The sequence below is a fragment of the Phascolarctos cinereus genome, unplaced genomic scaffold, assembly GCF_003287225.1.
Source record: "Phascolarctos cinereus isolate Bilbo 61053 unplaced genomic scaffold, phaCin_HiC Scaffold_2;HRSCAF=192, whole genome shotgun sequence".
NCBI classification, from domain to species: domain Eukaryota; kingdom Metazoa; phylum Chordata; class Mammalia; order Diprotodontia; family Phascolarctidae; genus Phascolarctos; species Phascolarctos cinereus.
In genome coordinates this window covers 386218415-386229426 of record NW_027555625.1, presented here as the reverse complement: position 1 = coordinate 386229426, position 11012 = coordinate 386218415, and the positions used below count along the sequence as shown (strand labels likewise).

Here is an 11012-nt window from a genome sequence, read left to right as displayed (position 1 = left end):
TTCAGAATTTGTTTAGAGCCATTTTTTATGAGTATTTGAAGGGGTTTGGGGAGAGCTCAAGCAAGTCACTGCTTTCACTCCACCATTTTGGCTATGCCTCCTGGACCTCTTTTGCCATTTCAGTTAGTCTATTTTTTTTGTTTGTGTGAAAAGGTATGTCTGTGGTTTATTTGGAGTTATAAATAGCTCATCTGCAGAAACAGGCAATTTAAAAATGACAGTTCAAGAGAATCCACTTTTCTTCTGCTCCAAGGGAGAACTCACATCAGGTGGAGCTGCTGGCTGTAGTTGCTGCTCACTGGTTCCCTCACAGGTTTGCAAGTTTCTTGTTGAGAGCAATTTGTGACTGGCTTAGGGTGACAAGGTAAGTCACCATCAACAGGTCATTTTTGTTGTTGGTCAGTATAGTCTCGAAGTCCTCAGGGGCAACCTTGGGAACTTGGTTAACCAGGCCCATCAGGAAGTGGCCCAGTCTTGTCAGCTGACACCTTTCCAAACTGCACATCTTCAACCTTCTGCCGCACTGTACTTAGAGCATCCTGTATCTGGGCTGATGCCCCACCAACTTGTTGCAGATCACTGGAAAGGCCAATCACATAGTTGGGGCTGAAACATGTCTTCATGATCAGGTTCACTCAGTATCATAGTATACATAATTCACTGTCAGTGGAGTGAGCATCACTGCCATCATTTTTCCAGAAGCACCCTTGGAAGCAGTAACATAAGCTTTGATGCTCATTCGTCCATTCTGGAGGTTGGTGTCCACAGTAAATGAACAAGTTTATGGGCCTCTCGGCTGCAGTATGCGTGACTCAGCACTGTGGGTTCAGTGATGTCATGACCTGTGGCATACTAGCCCAGAATGAGCTTGTTTGGAGAGACTTTCTTGTTCAATTCATATATATTCTTAGCAAATTCCATGTCCACAGCAACTTCTTTCTCAGACTCATCATGTGGTACCAAAAAGTATTTAGTGACTTCTACAGAGTGCTTGTCAATTGTTGCCAGCAGAGTGTTGATGACTCAGCCTACACCCTCATTACGATGCTCGTAGCTGTCTATGATGGAGGCGAGGATTACTGGACACTGCCAGACCATGTGGCCACCAGGGAATGGCCTGGGAAGCCCAGGCCTGAGGGAGGCTCTTGCCAGTGCTGTCCTGGAGTTGGGACAGCTGGTGGAGGCACCGACACTTGAGCCTGGCCCTAGGCCTGTGGCTGGGCCAGGGCGGGAGCTGAGGTGGAGGCTGGGGTGGTATCTGGGGCTGACACCGGGTTGGGGTTGGGTCCAGGGTCAAAGTTGGGGAGGAACCTGAGACTGTGGTCACAGTCACCTTGTTGCTGAAGAGTGAAAGCTAGTCTGTTTTTTAAGGTGTTATTTTCTTCAGTATTTTGGGGGCCCTTCTTTAGCAAGTTATTGACTTGTTTTTCATGATTTTCTTGCATCACTCTCATTTCTCTTCCTAGTATTTCCTCTGCTTCTCTTACTTACTTTTCAAAATCCTTTTTGAGCTCTTCCATGGCCTGGTACCAATTTGTATTTTTCTTGGAGGCTTGGGATGCAGGAACTTTGACTTCGTTGTCTTCTTCTGGTTGTATATTTTGATCTTTTTTTTTTGGCAGTTGGGGTTAAGTGACTTGCCCAGGGTCACACAGCTTGTAAGTGTCAAGTGTTTAGTCTGAGGCTGGATTTGAACTCAGGTTGTCCTGACTTTAGAGCCAGTTCTCTATCCACTGCCCCATCTAGCTGCCCCTATTTTGATCTTCTTTGTCACCAAAGTAAGAATCTATGGTCCAAGTTTTTTGTGCTGTTTGCTTATGTTCCCAGCCAATTATTTGACTATAACTCTTTGCTAAGGTAGGGCTCTCCATTGTGGAGGGTATACTGTCCCAAGCTTTGGGGATTTTGTGCAGCTGTTTTCAGAGATACTTCTAGGGATCTGTAAATTTTTGGTTCTTCCAAGGTGATATGATGAAAGGTGAGGTGTTTACTCTTTTCCTGGCCAGTGCTCTGGTCTATGAGTGACCACAAGCACTCTTTTTTGACTTGGAACTGGGAGGAGGATTCTCTCTTCACTACCACCACAAGCTCTACCATGCCAACACTCCTCCTCACCCCAGGACCACCACCCAGGACTGTGACTCAGATCCAAGCATGGGCAAAGCAAGAGAATCCTGACTTGGCGCTAGCAAAGAGATCCCTGCAATCCCCCTCTGATCAGCCACTCGATCCCCCCCACTGTCTGTAGGCCGAGAGCCCTGGAAGTAGTCACTGCTCTGAGGCTGCACCAGGACTGGGGCCAGACTGTGCTTCTTTCTTACAGAGGTCCAATGGATCTTTCCTACTCAACTAAGTAGTCTTTGGTGTTTGTGGGTTGAGAAGTCTGGAAACCACCACAGCTCCCCTTGATTCAACCTCTTGAGGCCTGCTCCAGGTTCACTGAGGCCTGGTCTTTGCCTGAGCCACCCACACTGATCTGTGCTCCTCTTCTAGCCAGATGCAATAGACCTTTCTAATCAACCATCCAGGTTATCTTCAGCTGGAAATTTATTTCACTCTGTCTTTTCATGGGTTCTGCTGCTCTAGAATTTGTTCAGAGCCATTTCTAAGGCTCTAAGAGGTATTTGGAGGGGTTTAGGGGAGAGCTCAAACAAGTCACTGCTTTTACTCTGCCATCTTGGCTCTTCCCCTGCATTTTCAGTAAAGGGTAACTTTTCCTATATTTATGAAGTTTTTATGCCCCAATTCATGGTCAGTTTTTGGAAGGATGACATCCACAGTTGAGAAATTTTTACAGTTCTATTCTCATTTAATAACTGCCAAAAAAGGTATATCATATCTAACTTTTATGAAATTCTATTCAGGTCCCTGACTTTTGTTGTTGTTATTGTTTTGTTAGATTTGACTAGACCTGAAAGGAATTCTTTGAATTCTCCCACAGTTTACTCTCTATTTTCTCTAGAACTAATTAGCTTTTCTTTTAAGTATTTAGATTGTATGTTATTCATTGCATATATATTAAGCATTTATGTTAATTAATTGCTGTGGTACCTTTTAACATAATGGAGTTTCTTCATTTTTCTTTTTTATTCACATGTATTCTTTGCTGTTGCCTTGAGGTCATTATAGCTGTCCTTGCTTTTTTTTTTTAATTTTGTTTTATAATAGATTTTGCTTTAGCAAATTATTTGAACTGTTTGTGAATCTTTATTTTTCAAGTGAGTTTCTTGTAAAACAAAAACAAACAAAAATATATTTTTCAGTTGTGCTTTGTTTTACATTCTGGTAGCTTTTATGGATCAGTTAATTTCATTTCACATTCACAGTTATAGTCATTAATTCTGTATCTCCTTTAATCTTACATACTTTTTTTGCTCCCTGATTCCTGTCCTCTCTTTACAAAGAAGAGGATTCTGAAGGAGTAATAGTGTGCTCAGCAGTAGTGCTAAATGCTGGATCCAATCTGCTTCTACTTCCTTGCTCATTTTCTTTTCCCCTTACCCAGAACCATAACAGGCCCTCATTCATTATTTTATTTAAAACTACTCTTTGTGATCCACTCACTGATTTAAGTGTTTACTTGCTTATGACTAATTCTCTCTGAATCTACCCTAATCATTATTTTCTCCTCTCCCTATTCCCTCTTGTTTTCCTGTTGAGTGAAATGTGTGTCTGTATACCACTCCAACCAATTCAGATGAAAGGGAGATTTAAGTGTTGCCCACTAACCATGCCTCCTTTTTACATAGTCTTCTACTTGTGCACCCTAATCATGTGAAATTATTTACTACACTTCCTCCTCATTTTCCCTAATATGTTCCTTTGCTCCTTCATTTCCTTTCTTCTTCTTTTTAATAATCAAACCCTTAAAAAACCCCCCAAAAACAAAAACAAAAAAAAACAAAAATAAACAACCCCAAAAAACAAAACCCAGTCTCAGGCCCTGTGTCTTACTTAAGTCTCTAAATCACTGCTGATGCATGATAGAGCATTTATATCATCTCCCCTATCAAAATATGAAAACTCTGTCTTTGTGTATTTTCTTCCTGTTGCTTACTTGTATTTGCCTTTTTGTGTGTATGTGGTTGTTCTGACTTTTGTGTTCGCATTTTAAAGTTTCTGCCTAGCTTAGATATATTCATCAATAAGATTTGGAAGTCTTATTTCATTATGAGTCCATTATACCTTGGTATGATTACAGTTAGTTTTTTTTGGCGAAGTCATTTTTGGTTATACGCCTTTATGTTTTGCCTTTCAGAATATACTATGATGGGGCACTTGCATCATTTCCAGCATCAGAATGTGAGTATTCAATCTTTGTGTATTCTCTTCTTTTTGCTCTTATTGCCCAACTTCTTTGAATTCATCATATTCATTAGTTCTTATGGTGCCATCATATTTGTGTCATGAACTCTTTCAGCAGGTTAGTGAAATGTATGTGAATATTTTCCCCATGAATTCTGTGAATGTTTTTAAATGAATAAAATAGAATACATAGGATCACAAAGTCTCAGTTTCTTCATTGGTGAGATGAGGAGGCTGTATTCCAGAATCTCAAAAGACCTTTCCAGCTTTAAATTCTATGTTGTCAGGTGTCTTCAAATGCCAAAATTCAATGTTCTGTAGATTTCTTTGCTTGCCAACATTCCATAATCAAAGTTCTTTCCAGATTGCATACTCTATGTTCTAAAGTCCTTTTGAAATTTAATATTCTTTGATTTTGTAAGTGATTGGTGTCCAATTTCCCCCTGCTTTTGGCATTTGTGTAGTGCTCAAGGCTGACTTTTACAAACTAAAGTATCAAAGAAGAAATAAAATGACTGTATCTAGCCCATTTTAGTTTCTTCAAGGCTTGAGAAACAACGACAGTTTTAGGTGATTTAGGAGACATAGGAAACACCTCCCCACCAAGATATCACTCTGAAGTGAGTCTGAAAATGAGAGAAGCATAGCCCACATTATACCCATGACTTTTACAGTCATTTTTCTAGTGCATCAGTTAAATCCTAGAACTAAGAAGAGTAAACCAGCACAATTCCAAAATCAGGTAGGTCAGAAGTTTTTCCAATTCTCTCTTCACAGCAGAATCATAAAAACCCCACATCACTGTCCATTTTAATCCAGTGTTTCCCACTAACTTGCTGTCTTACCTGTAAAGAAACACATGAATCACTAGTCATTCTATTGAATAAACAAAATTTTTCCTCGTATCATGTCTTCATGTTACTTAGTCTTCCTTCTCTGGCTGAATTCTCTTAACTCCAAATAAGGAGAATATTTGAATGGTTAGAGTGGGAAGGACATGACCATAGTTTTCAGATACCTGAAAGGTGATTATAGGGAAGATGGATTAAACATGCTCTAATTGACCCCCAATGATGGAGGGGCGATGGGCAGAGTTTAAAGAGAGAAGGAAGTTTTAACTCAATCTATAGAAGAACTTCTGATGATTATGCTATCAAACAATGGAATTGGGAGGATTAAATTAATAGTAGGTACCTCATCCCAGAGGTATTCAAGGAGAGGCTCATTGATAGTTGTTGAAAATCTAGATCATGGTCTCCTAAGTCCAAGACTAGTGTTCTCTTTGAAAGGTAATGTGGTATAGCACAGTGATGTCAAAGTAAAATAGAAACAGGGGCCATTAAACCATATATATGAATTCTTGCAGCCTCATGCTGACTTAGAAAACCACATCTCAAAATTAACTATGTTCTATTAGATTTCTATTTATTTTGTTTAATATATCCCAATTACATTTTAGTCTAGTTTGGTCATACTTGGGAATGTTGCATGTTTGACACCTCTGGTATATCACACTGTATTTGTATTAAAAATAAAAACAAAAACAAAAACAAAAAACCCCCCTATTTTCTTGTCTTGTAAAATGTAGAAATTAATCCTTGACTTGCTTCTTTGAGCCTTATCCAGGGATGTTTTGCAGATCAAATAAGAAAATGTTTAGGAAAATGCTTTGTAATTTGTAAAACCCCGTACATAACAGATTAAGGGATTGGTAAATGATTAACCATTCTCTTTGTCCTCGTGAATCTGAAAAAAATGCATGGCTTTAGTACATACTGATTGTTACCAATCCCATGTGGTTAATTCAAAGTCATATGAATTTGAGTCATTCTTCATAATATTTAAAATTGGTAGGTTACATGAAATAGTCTCAAAGATCTCTCTATTCTGATCTTCTGTGTTCTAAGGTTTCTTCCAGGTTTATTATTCCACCATCTGAAGACCTCTGTAGCTCTAATATTAAAACCTTCATGTTGTAAATTTTCTACTGGCTTAGGTTTCTCTCAGGTCTAACAGCCTATGTTCCATAGTCCCTTCCAACTTTTACAGTGAGTATTATATGTTCTAAGGTCCATGTGAGCTTTGGCATGCTCTGCTTTGTAGTTTTTATCTTCTTTCCAACTTCAACATCCTAATCCTATGAGTCTAAGTTCATGATTTTAGGAGACATCATTTTTAAGATTTTTGGTATGAGAGCTCAAGCTGCTGAAACATGCAGAAATATTCCTGTTTGCTCTGCAACTCATATAATGACAGATTGCTAGACTGTTCCATTCTACTTAAGAAAGAATATGAATCCCTGTGTCATCTTGTAGCATCCCAGTGTACAGTAGCAACACATTGCTAAGACAGCTGAAAGATTCTGTTTTATCTCAGTTCTATAAACCTCCAAATTTCCCTGAAAAAAACATTAAGTACAATTTTGATTACAAAAGAGTCAGTTAAAATGGTATTCTGGTTTTTCATATTTATTCTCTCATGTTGCATTCTGTCTGAAATTGATCCCAGATTCCAAAATTATCATAATTTACTTACATAATTGACAGTGATATCCAGTCCATGTCTAGTGGTAAAACTCTAAGGTGAGCCTTTCTTTTTTTTTTTTTTACTGTACAGGTTCTAGAATCACCTGCCCCATTACTTCCATCATTTTTATGCCTTTTGTTCCTACATAGCTTTAATTTCTGAATATATCCCTTCTTTTCCCCACCCAGAAAACCACACCTTGAAACAAAGGCTTTAAAAGAGAAAAAAAGTTCAACGAAACAAACCACCACATCAACTGGGATCATGCATGTAACATTCTGTATCCTTAGTTCCCCACTGCAGCAAAGAAAGGAAGAATGTGGATTTTCTCAACTCTTCTAGAGTTTCATTCATAATTATAACTTATAATTTAGTTTTTAAATTTATTTTTCATTTCTGTTCTATCTATATTTTATAGTGATTGTATATACCTTTTCTTGGTTCTGCTTGCGTCGCTGTGCCAGTTTATCTAAGTCTTTCTCTGATTCTATGAATTAGTAATATTTTTCGTCTCCCATAGTGCAGTTAATGTTCCATTGCTTTTCTGTACCACATTTTGCATTAATAAATGCAAGTCTAATTTTTTTCTCAATTCTTTTCTACTACAGAAAATGATGCTATGAAGATTTTGGCAAATATTAAGATGTTTTTCTGCCTTTGGTGAGTTTGGGGTATGGATCTGGCAATGAGATGATTTATGTGGACAAAAATGTATGGGCATTTTAGATACTAGTTTAAATATAGTTGCAAATTGGTGTGCAGAATGTTTTAGCTAATTAACTCACATCTCTACTGAATATGAGCTAGTGTAATAGTCTTCCAATAGGCCCTCCTCCAGTAATTACATCCATCTTGCTTTGTCCATGCTTAGATCTGGGTCACAGTTCTAGCTTGTGGTTCTGGGGTGAGGAGGAGTGCTGGCTTGGTAGAGCTTGTCGTGGTAGTGTAGAGAAAATCCTCCTCACAGATCCCAGGTAGAAAAGAGCGCTTGTGGTCACTCACAGACCAGGAAAGGAGCAAACACCTTGACCCTTATCATACCACCTCGGAAGAACTGAAAGTGAAACTCAAGTAATTGGCTGGGATCATGACCAAACCTCACAAAAAAAGAGTCAGACCACAGAATCTTTTTTTGCTAACAAAGAAGATCAAAACATACAACCAGAAGAAGACAACAAAATCAAAGCTTCTACAGCTAAAGTCTCCAAGAAAAATATGAATGAGTCCCAGGCCTTGGAAGAGCTCAAAAAGGATTCTGAGAATCAAGTAAGAGAAGTAGAGGAAAAGCTGGGACTAGAAATGACAGTGATGCAAGACAATCATGAAAAACAAGTCAATGGTTTGCTAAAGGAGACCCAAAAAATACTGATGAAAATAACACTTTAAAACATAGCCTAACCCAAATGACAAAAGAAGTCCAAAAAGCCAATGAGGAGAAGAATGCTCTAAAAAGCAAAAGTGGCCAAATGGAAAAGGAAGTCCAAAAGCTTACTGAAGAAAATAATTCCTTAAAAATTAGAATAGAGCAATTGGAAGACAGTGGCTTTATGAGAAATCAAGACACTGTAAAACAAATCCAAAAGAATGAAAAATTAGAAAACAATGTGAAATATCTCATTGGAAAAACAACTGACCTGGAAAATAGGCCCAGGAGAGATAATTTAAAAATTAGTAGACTGCTTGAAAGCCATGATCAAAAAAAGAGCCTAGACATCATCTTTCAAGAAATTATCAAGGAAAACTGCCCTGATATTTTAGAACCAGAGGGCAAAATAGCAATTGAAAGAATTCATTGATCTCCTCCTGAAAGATATACATACATACATACATACATACATACATACATACATACATACATAGATAGATAGATAGATAGATAGATAGATAGAGGGCACAGGATGAGTTGAAGATAAAGGGGCGATATCTGGAAAATAAGATTAAGTGGTGAGGGAAGATTATACTGGGAGGAGAAAAGGAGAGGTAGGATGGGGTAAATTATCTCACAAAAAAAACCAGAAAAGATGGGGGAAGGTGAGAGGGAATGAGTGAATCTTATTTTCATCAGATTTGACTTAAGGAGAGAATAACATACACACTCAATTGGGTATAAAAATCTATCTTACCCTAGAGGAAAATAGGGGGGAAGGGGAAAAGAGAGCAGAGAGATGATAGAAGGGAGGGTGGATTGGGAGAGGGGGTAATCAGAAGCAAATATTTCTGAGGAGGGACAGTGTCAAAAGAAAGAGTAGAATAAATGGGGGGCAGAATAGGATTAAGGGAAATGAGTTAGTTTTTCACAACATGACTATGGAAGTACTTTGCATAACTGCACATGTATGACCCGTATTGAGTTGCTTGCCTTTTCAATGAAGGTGAGTGGGGAGGGAGGAAGGGAGAAAATTGGAACCCAAAGTTTTAAAAACACAAGTTTAAAAAAATGTTTTCACATGCAACTGGGAAATATGAAATATATGAAATGGGGTACAGAAATCTATCCTGCCCTACAGGAAAAAAGAAGGGGAAGGGGATAAGAGAAGGGGGGAGAGACAGAAGGGAGGGCAAACTAGGGGAAGGGATACTCAGAATGCATGCCATCTTGGGGTGGGGGGGAGGGGCAAGATAGTGTGAAAATTTGGAACTCAAAATTTTGTGGAAGTTCATGTTGAAACCTAAAAATAAATAAATTTTTAGAAAAGAACTAATCAGGACCTAGCAGTAGTTCCAAATTGTTTCTCAGAAGGGTTGGATCAATTCACAGTTCCACCAACAATGCATAAAGATGTCATCAGAAATATTTTCCTGAGTACAAACTGCCTACAGAGAGTTTCCTTCAATTTCTGACCATGGAAGGGGAGATGCTTTATTTTCTTTTTATTCTTGTATTTTATGTTTAAGTTTCAATTATTAAAGTAATTTTAATTGGGAAAAAAAGAAGGAACCTTAGAATGAAGAAAATAGGATATTAGAACTGGAAGAGTCTGTAGAATGCAGAGCACAGAAACTTAAAGGTAGGAAGAATTTTATCATCTCAGAACAGAAAAAATAAAATCTTGAAGCACCTTTAAGTAGAGAACACATAATTTCAGAACTAGAAGAGACCTTAGTACATAAAATATTAGACCTTGGAAATAGCTTATCGTGTAAATAAATGCCATTATTTTACAGAGGAGGAAACTAAGACATGAAGGGGCAAGTGACTTGCGTAAGGCTACATACAGTTAGTCATCACACATTAAAGTCAGTGGCAATGTTGGAACTAGAATCCAGTCTTCTGACTATCTCCCCCCACCCCATATAATGCATTTTCCAAACCACATTGTTTCTTGCAGAGCAGAGGATAAATAGTTGTTTTCAATGTACTATATTTACTAGGTAGGTAATCTTGGGTATTACCTATCCTTCTCTGGACCTATTTCTTCTCTAAAAATGAAGGACTTCATCTAGATGTCCCTTTGAAGTCTAAATCCTGTGATCCTAAAAATAGGTAATAATAATATTATATAAGGCCTTAAATGTTTCTGTCTGCTCTAGCTAGTTCAGTACTACAGTTAAAACTACTCATTTCTCATGAATATTCTTAGTATCCTATGTCTATCTGATTGGAGGGCTGGAGAGCAGAGTAAAGAACTCCCCTAGTTTCTATTTAAAGAGGGCTCTCAGATTAGCTATATCTTTATTTTCCACCAATTTGCACTCCTTGCAGTGTATTCCACATACTACTGTGTATCAGATATCTTCTTTTCCTACTTATGTATCTTATTTTCCATCCTAACTTCTCCTTACCCCCACTTTTCAGCTTTCTTTTTGCATGGTGTCTTCCACACTTAGAATATAAGCTCCTTGAAGGTGGAAGACAAATAACCAACTTTCTTTTCTCATATTTGTATCCCCAGGACTTAGTTGAGTGCCTGGAACAGAGTAAGCAGTTAATAAATGTTTATTGACTGACTGGAGAAAATTTAGTTACTGTTACTGCTCTGTACAAAGAGCTCATGTTCAAATTAAATAGTGGATTTTTATCATGCTAAGATGAATTCTTATGGTGCTACCATCATTCTGAGTTTGTGGAGTAAACTATGGAACTCATTATTTCAGATCTCTTATTATTAATGTTGATATTATTAAAGCAAGAAATTTCATAATTCAGTGGGCACTCGATAAATGCTTGTTGAGTGTTTCAA

At 37.9% G+C, this 11012-nt stretch overlaps 1 pseudogene; it reads right to left on the bottom strand.

The window, feature by feature from the left end:
• Positions 1-307: 307 nt before the first annotated feature.
• The window catches only part of LOC110202328 (eukaryotic translation initiation factor 3 subunit F pseudogene), a 52946-nt pseudogene continuing 42241 nt past the window's right edge, over positions 308-11012 (bottom strand).